Below are 7940 nucleotides of genomic sequence, written 5' to 3'. Positions count from 1 at the left end.
TTTTGCATATGATCTGATATTCACACCTACTTGCAGTCGAACACCTCTGCTTCCGCTTTTGATGGTACATATTTGGGCATTCGAACCTTTTGTTACCCGCTTTTTACATACCATGGGTGGACTTTCACACCTTCTTGTAGCCGAACAACTCTGCTCCCGCTATTGATTGTGTACAGTCGGGTATTTTAACCTTTTCTTACCCGCTTTTTACCAACTATGGTCGGACATTCACACCTTCTTACAGCGGAACACGTCCGCTCCCTCTTTTGATGGTGTATGTTCGGGCATTCGAACCTTTTCTTACCTGCTTTTTACAAACCATGGTCGGACTTTCACACCTTCTTGTAGCCGAACACCTCCGCTCCCTCTTTTGATCATACATTGTTGGGCATTCGCACCTTGTCTTACCCGCTTTTTACAAACTATAGTCAGACATTCACACGTTGCAGCTGAACCACCTCCGCTCCCTGTTTTGATCATGTATGGTCTGGCAATACTAGCTTTTCTTACCCGTTTGTGAGTAATTATGGCTGGACATTCACACCTACTTGCAGTCGAACAGCTCTGCTCCCGCTTTTATTTTGTTTGGTTGGATATTCGACGCTTTTCTTAACTGCTTTTTACAAACTTTGGTCGGACGTTCAAACCTTCTTGCAACCGAACACCTCCGCTTCCGCTTTTGATGGTATATATTCGGGAATTCGAACCTTTTCTTACCCGCTTTTTACAAACCATGGTCGGACTTTCACACCTTCTTGTAGCCGAACAACTCCACTCACGCTATTGATTGTGTACAGTCGGGTAGTTTAACCTTTTCTTACCCGCTTTTTACCAACTATGGTTGGACATTCACACCGTCTTACAGCGGAACACCTCCGCTTCCGCTTTTGATGGTGTATAGTCGGGCATTCGAACCTTTTCTTACCCGCTTTTTACAAACTATGGTCGGACATTCAATCCTTCTTGTAGCCGAAAAGCTCCGCTCCCTCTTTTGATCATACATTGTCGGGCATTTGCAACTTTTCTTACCCGCTTTTTACAAACCATGGTCGGACTGTCACACCTTCTTGTAGCTGAACACATCCGCTCCCACTATAGATTGTGTACATTCAGGTTTTTTAACGTTTTCTTACCCGCTTCTTACCAACTCTGGTCGGACATTCACACCTTCTTAAAGCGGAACACGTCCGCTCCCTCTTTTGATGGTGTATGTTTGGGCATTCGAACCTTTTCTTACCCGCTTTTTACAAACTATGCTCGGACATTCAAACCTTCTTGTAGCCGAACACATCCACTCCTGCTTTTGATGATGTGTGGTTGGGCATTCGAACCTACTTCTTGCCCGCTTTTCATTAATTATGGGTGGACATTCACACCTTGTCGCAGCCAAACACCTCCGCTCCCTGTTTTGATCATGTATGGTTGGACATTCGCACCTTTTCTCAACCGCTTTTTGCAAACTATGGTCAGCAATTCACAGCTTCCTCTCCACCATACTTGTATGGTGGAAGATTCACACCCACTTGCATCCGAAGACCTCCGCCCCCACTTTTGTTGATATTTAGTCGGTCATTCGCACCTTACCCGCTTTTGGCAAACTATGGCCTTCTTGCAGCCAAACACCTCTGATCTCGCTTTTGATGATGTAAGGTTGGGCATTCAGACCTTGCTTCCCCTGCTTTTCACCAAATATAGTCGGACATTCACACCTTCTTGCAGCCGAACACTTCCGCTCCACCTTTTAGTGTTCTATAACACCTTTTTTTCACCGCATTTTATAGATTATGGTTGGAAATTCTCAACCATTGTCATCCGAAGACCTCTCCTCCCGCTTTTGTTAATATATTTGAACTTTAGTCGGACATTCACACCTTCTTGCAGCTGAACCACCTCCGCTCCCTGTTTTGATCATGTATGGTCTGGCAATACTACCTTTTCTTACCCGTTTGTGAGTAATTATGGCTGGACATTCACACCTACTTTCAGCAGAACACCACCTCTCTCGCTTTTGATGATGTATGGACCGGCATTCTTACCTTTTCTAACACATTTTTCAGCAATCATGGTCGGACATTCCCACCTACTCAGAGCCGAACACCTCCGTTCCCGCATTTGATGGTGTATAGTCGGGCATTCTCACTCTTTCTCATCAGCTTTTTGCAAATTATGATCTGATATTCACAGCTGCTTTTGATAATGTATGGTTGGGCATTCGCACCTTTTTTTACCCATTTTTCAGGAATTATGGGTGGACATTCACACCGTCTTGCAGCTGAAAACATCCTCTCCCGCTTATGATCATGTGCGGTTTGATATTCGAAAATTTTCTTTCATGTTTTAAAGAAATTATTGATGGACATTCAGACCTTCTTGCAGCTGAACCCCTCTGCTCGCGCTTTTGATGGTGTATAGTAGGGCTTTCGAGCCTTTTCTTCACGGTTTTTACAAATTATGGTTGGACATTCAGACCTTCTTGCAACCTAACACCTCCGCTCCCTCTTTTGATCATACATTGTCTGGCAATCGCACCTTGTCTTACGCGCTTTTTACAAACTTTAGTCGGACATTCAGACCTTCTTGCAGCTGAACCACCTCCGCTCCCTGTTTTGATCATGTATGGTCTGGCAATACTACCTTTTCTTACCCGTTTGTGAGTAATTTTGGCTGGACATTCACACCTACTCAAAGCCGAACAACTCCGCTACCGCATTTGATGGTGTATAGTCGGGCATTCTCACCCTTTCTCATCAGCTTTTTGCAAATTATGATCTGACATTCACACCTACTTGCAGTCGAACAGCTCTGCTCCCGCTTTTGATTATGTTTGGTTGGATATTCGAACCTTTTCTTAACTGCTTTTTACAAACTTTGTTCGGAGGTACACATCTTCTTGAAGCCGAACACCTCCGCTTCCGCTTTTGATGGTGTATAGTCGGGCTTTCGAGCCTTTTCTTACCTGGTTTTTAGAAATTATGGTTGGACATTCAGACCTTGCAGCCGAACACCTCCGCTCCCTCTTTTGATCATACATTGTCGGTTATTCGCACCTTGTCTTACCCGCTTTTTGCAAACTATAGTCAGACATTCACACGTTGCAGCTGAACCACCTCTGCTCCCTGTTTTGATTATGTATGGTCTGGCAATACTACCTTTTCTTACCCGGTTGTGAGTAATTATGGCTGGACATTCACACCTACTTGCAGTCGAACAGCTCTGCTCCCGCTTTTGATTTTGTTTGGTTGGATATTCGAACCTTTTCTTAACTGCTTTTTACAAACTTTGGTCAGACGTTCACACCTTCTTGCAGCCGAACACCTCCGCTTCCGCTTTTGATAGTATATATTCGGGCATTCGAACCTTTTGTTACCCGCTTTTTACAAACCATGGGTGGACTTTCACACCTTCTTGTACCCGAACAACCCTGCTCCCGCTATTGGTGGTGTACAGTCGGGTATTTTAACCTTTTCTTACCCGCTTTTTACAAACTATGGTCGGACATTCACACCTTCTTACAGCGGAACACGTCTGCTCCACCTTTTAGTGTTCTATCACACCTTTTTTTCACCGCATTTTATGGATTATGGTTGGAAATTCTCAACCACTCTCATTCGAAGACCTCTCCTCCCGCTTTTGTGAATATATTTGAACTTTAGTCGGACATTCACACCTTCTTGCAGCTGAACCACCTCCGCTCCCTGTTTTGATCATGTATGATCTGGCAATACTACATTTTCTTACCTGTTTGTGAGTAATTATGGCTGGACATTCACACCTACTTTCAGCAGAACACCACCTCTCTCGCTTTTGATGATGTATGGACCGGCATTCTTACCTTTTCTAACACATTTTTCAGCAATTATGGTCGGAGATTCACACCTACTAACAGACGAACAACTCCGCTCCCGCATTTGATGGTGTATAGTTGTTGTTTTGCAAATTATGATCTGACATTCACACTTACTTGCAGTCGAACAGTTCTGCTCCCGCTTTTGATTATGTTTGGTTGGATATTCGAAACTTTTCTTAACTGCTTTTTACAAACTTTGGTTGGACGTTCAAACCCTCTTGTAGCCGAACACATCCACAGCTGCTTTTGATGATGTATGGTTGGGTATTCGCACCTTTTTTTTACCCATTTTTCAGTAACTATGGGTGGACATTCACACCTTCTTGCAGCTGAACACCTCCTCTCCCACTTATGATCATGTGCGGTTTGATTTTCAAAATTTTTACTTTAATTTTTTCTAGCAATTATTGATGGACATTCAGACCTTCTTGCAGCTGAACAACTCCGCTCCCTCTTTTGATGATAAATTGTCGGGCATTCGAACCTTTTCTTACCCGCTTTTTACAAAACTTGGTCGGACTTTCACACCTTTTAGTAGCCGAACAACTCCGCTCCCGCTATTGATTGTGTACAGTCGGGTATTTTAACCTTTTCTTACCCGCTTTTTACCAACTATGGTCGGACATTCATAACTTCTTACAACGGAACACCTCCGCTCCTTATTTTGATGATGTATGGTTGGGCATTCAAACCTACTTGTTGCCCGCTTTTCATTAATTATGGGTGGACATTCACACCTTGTCGCAGCCAAACACCTCCGCTCCCTGTTTTGATGGTGTATAATGGTGGACATTCGCACCTTTTCTCACCCGCTTTTTACTATGGTCGGCCATTCACAGCTTCCTCTCCACCATACTTGTATGGTGGGATATTCACACCCACTTGCATCCGAAGACCTCCGCCCCCACTTTTGTTGATATTTAGTCGGTCATTCGCACCTTACCCGCTTTTGGCAAACTATGGCCTTCTTGCAGCCAAACACCTGATCTCGCTTTTGATGATGTAAGGTTGGGCATTCAGACCTTGCTTCACCTACTTTTCACCAAATATAGTCGGACATTCACACCTTCTTGCAGCCGAACACTTCCGCTCCACTTTTGAGTGTTCTATGTAGCATTCACACCTTTTTCTTCACCGCATTTTATAGATTATGGTTGGAAATTCTCACCCACTCTCATCCGAAGACCTCTCCTCCCGCTTTTGTTAATGTATAGTCGGGCATGAGAACCTTTTCTTACCCGCTTTTTACAAATTATGGTTGGACATTCACACCTACTTGCAGCCGAATACTGATACTGATCCTCCCGTAATAAAATGGTCGGATCTTATCAAACACACTTTGTTTCTTGTGACAATCAAGTCAGCGAAACAGCGTATACACGTCAAGACACTGAATCAAGTTTGCCACAAGAACTCATAAGTTTGGCAGTATTGCTCTGCCGTCAGCAATCATACACCCATTTTATTTTCGTGAGACATGTGCAGGCACCTGTTCATCTACTGTTCTATCACTATGAATTAGTTTATCTATTATCAATAAGGATACTTCTACAACTACTATCAAAGTATGTCCGGACTTCTTATGTTGTCAGTTGCTATATATGAATAAGTGGGTAGCTACTGACAAGCATTAAGCATGTCACACAGCCCAAACATATAACATTTCAGGACACACCACACAGTTAACAACCACAGTGAAGCGTGTCAAAGCCCAAACATGTAACATTCAACGGGACACTTACACAACACATTCAAATCAAACAGTCAGACAACATACAAGAACATATACCCCAGCCGGCATTGCTCCCTGCCTATTTTCCTACAGCTCACTATGTGTGCGCACACCTTTATTCACAAACTCTTCAACTTATACTCTTTTACCGAAGCTGCTACAGCTCGATTGGCCGAATACCCTTAGATCCTATTTCGGTGAATTTGACATCTGCCTTACATGTAACAGATTAGCGATTTAGTTTGAGTGAAGGAATTCATTTTATAGCAAAATCCCAAATCGTGAAGAACTCATGAAAGTAAGCTTATTCTCGGATTCATGAAACTTTAGATTTGCTCTGTCTTTTACTGCAAAGTACAACGTTGTTTTTTTTGTTTAAATCTTTCTAGACATGGTAAATATGAAGGACAAAGCAGTTTTAACATAGTTTGAGTGAAGGAATTCATTTTATAGATAAAATCCCAAGAGTCTGCTGAGAATCAAGAATGAATGCGAAGTAGACTTTAACACGGCTCTAGGAGCGAGCCGAGTGTGGGCTAACCGGGAGAATTGCTTGAAAGAAACGCGACACCGAATGAGCGGTCAGAACAAAGCCTCAATACGGTTTTCCCGTGGTGTTTTTGTTGCTGCCTTGTCTTTTGCACAGAGTAAAAGACAAGGCAGCCATCGAATAGGGCCCGATTGTTCCTACTTGGTCAGCCGAGGAGCAAGGGGGGGAGCAAGCGTCTCAACCAAGCAAAGCTCACCATGGGGAAGGTGGCTATGCCAACTAGCCTGATGCCCTGCTCCCGCAGTGATGGATAATCGTACTCTGGTTTCTCTTCATAACGTACAAGTCTTTCGCCTTTTACTAAAGACTTCCGTGGAAAGCAGCACTAATGAGTTGTTTCTATTTTTGGCAGGCTTTACCTTTGCGGGTGAAGCCCTTTCCGTCTGTGCAAAAGAAATCTTGTTACTGTGCAGAGTGACTTCTCTGAGTAGAGTCGCCTTACTTGTTGCAACTGTGCCGATGTTGCTTGGATGGTGCTTGCTGGAGCGTGCGGGAGTGCAAAGTTATACCATTTAAAAGGGCTGAAGAGTGCTCAGTGCAGCGGGTGGGCGGAGGTGCAAAGTGACACTCTGGCCACCTATGGCCATAAAAAGAACACCGCTACAAGTGTGCATTGTGCCAGGAAGGGCCCTCGGACGTGAACCAGTGGACAGTTATCGCTTCTCGGCCTTTTGGCTAAGATCAAGTGTAGTACCTGTTCTTATCAGTTTAATATCTGATATGGCCTTTGTACGAGGACTACATATTAAATGGATTTTTAGCAATAGGAGTTGAAAAAGGAGCTTGCTCCGTTCACTCCAAGCATCGACCCGGTACTGCAGTGCCGCTGGGAACGGTGCGCTCTTCTCTGCTCTTGTGAAAAAGCAAACAGTGGTGCAGGATGGAAGTTTCAGGGAGCCCAAGATGAAACTTTCTTTTAGTCTGCTGAGAAAAGAGAGTGAATGCGAAGTAGACTTTAACACAGCTCTGGGGGCGAGCCGAGTGCGGGCTAACCGGGAGAATTGCTTGAAAGAAACGCGACACTGAATGAGCGGTCAGAACAAAGCCTCAATACGGTGTTCCCGTGGTGTTTGTGGCTGCCTTGTCTTTTGCACAGAGTAAAAGACAAGGCAGCCATCGAATAGGGCCCGATTTTTCCTACTTGGTCAGCCGAGGAGCAAGGAGGGGGAGCAAGCGTCTCAACCAAGCAAAGCTCACCATGGGGAAGGTGGCTATGCCAACTAGCCTGATGCCCTGCTCCCGCAGTGACAGATAATCGTACTCTGGTTTCTCTTCATAATGTACAAGTCTTTCGCCTTTTACTAAAGACTTCCGTGGAGAGCAGCACTAATGAGTTGTTGCTATTTTTGGCAGGCTTTACCTTTGCGGGTGAAGCCCTTTCTGTCTGTGCAAAAGAAATCTTGTTACTGTGCAGAGTGACTTCTCTGAGTAGAGTTGCCTTACTTGTTGCGACTGTGCCGATGTTTGAAGCTGGAGTGCAAAGTTGTTGCTTGAATGGTGCTCGCTGGAGCGTGCGGGAGTGCAAAGTTATACCATTTAAAAGGGCTGAAGAGTGCTCAGTGCAGCGGGTGGGCGGAGATGCAAAGTGACACTCTGGCCACCTCGAAAACCGAGGTTACATCCAGTACCAGGGGCAGCCCAAGCTCTGCCGCAAGTGTGGTGAGCATGGGCACCTGGTTGAGGCTTGTACCAAGGTGATATGTGGGAAGTGCAGAGAAATTGGGGACACTTTTGGAGAGTGTCCAAATGGCAGGAAATGTAATCTCTGTGGAGAATTAAATCACCTCTTCTGAGATTGCCCTAAATCTTTT

The 7940-nt window shown here is 44.6% G+C and overlaps 3 non-coding genes across 3 annotated transcripts; all 3 read left to right on the top strand.

Annotated features, from left to right (window-relative positions):
• The first annotated feature begins 6385 nt into the window (after window positions 1-6385).
• On the top strand, window positions 6386-6499 carry LOC140308245 (U5 spliceosomal RNA). The gene has a single exon (XR_011916209.1). It is a non-coding gene; the product is annotated as a U5 spliceosomal RNA (small nuclear RNA).
• A 285-nt stretch (window positions 6500-6784) lies between these two features.
• Window positions 6785-6975, top strand: LOC140307942 (U2 spliceosomal RNA). Its single transcript, XR_011915961.1, has one exon. It is a non-coding gene; the product is annotated as a U2 spliceosomal RNA (small nuclear RNA).
• Window positions 6976-7386: 411 nt separating this feature from the next.
• On the top strand, window positions 7387-7500 carry LOC140308340 (U5 spliceosomal RNA). The gene has a single exon (XR_011916297.1). It is a non-coding gene; the product is annotated as a U5 spliceosomal RNA (small nuclear RNA).
• The last annotated feature ends 440 nt before the right edge of the window (window positions 7501-7940 follow it).

This window comes from Leuresthes tenuis, unplaced genomic scaffold, assembly GCF_036924035.1.
Source record: "Leuresthes tenuis unplaced genomic scaffold, fLeuTen1.0.hap1 SCAF_5, whole genome shotgun sequence".
NCBI classification, from domain to species: domain Eukaryota; kingdom Metazoa; phylum Chordata; class Actinopteri; order Atheriniformes; family Atherinopsidae; genus Leuresthes; species Leuresthes tenuis.
Note: the sequence above shows the minus strand (reverse complement) of the source record. Positions and strands in the feature narration are given on the sequence as shown.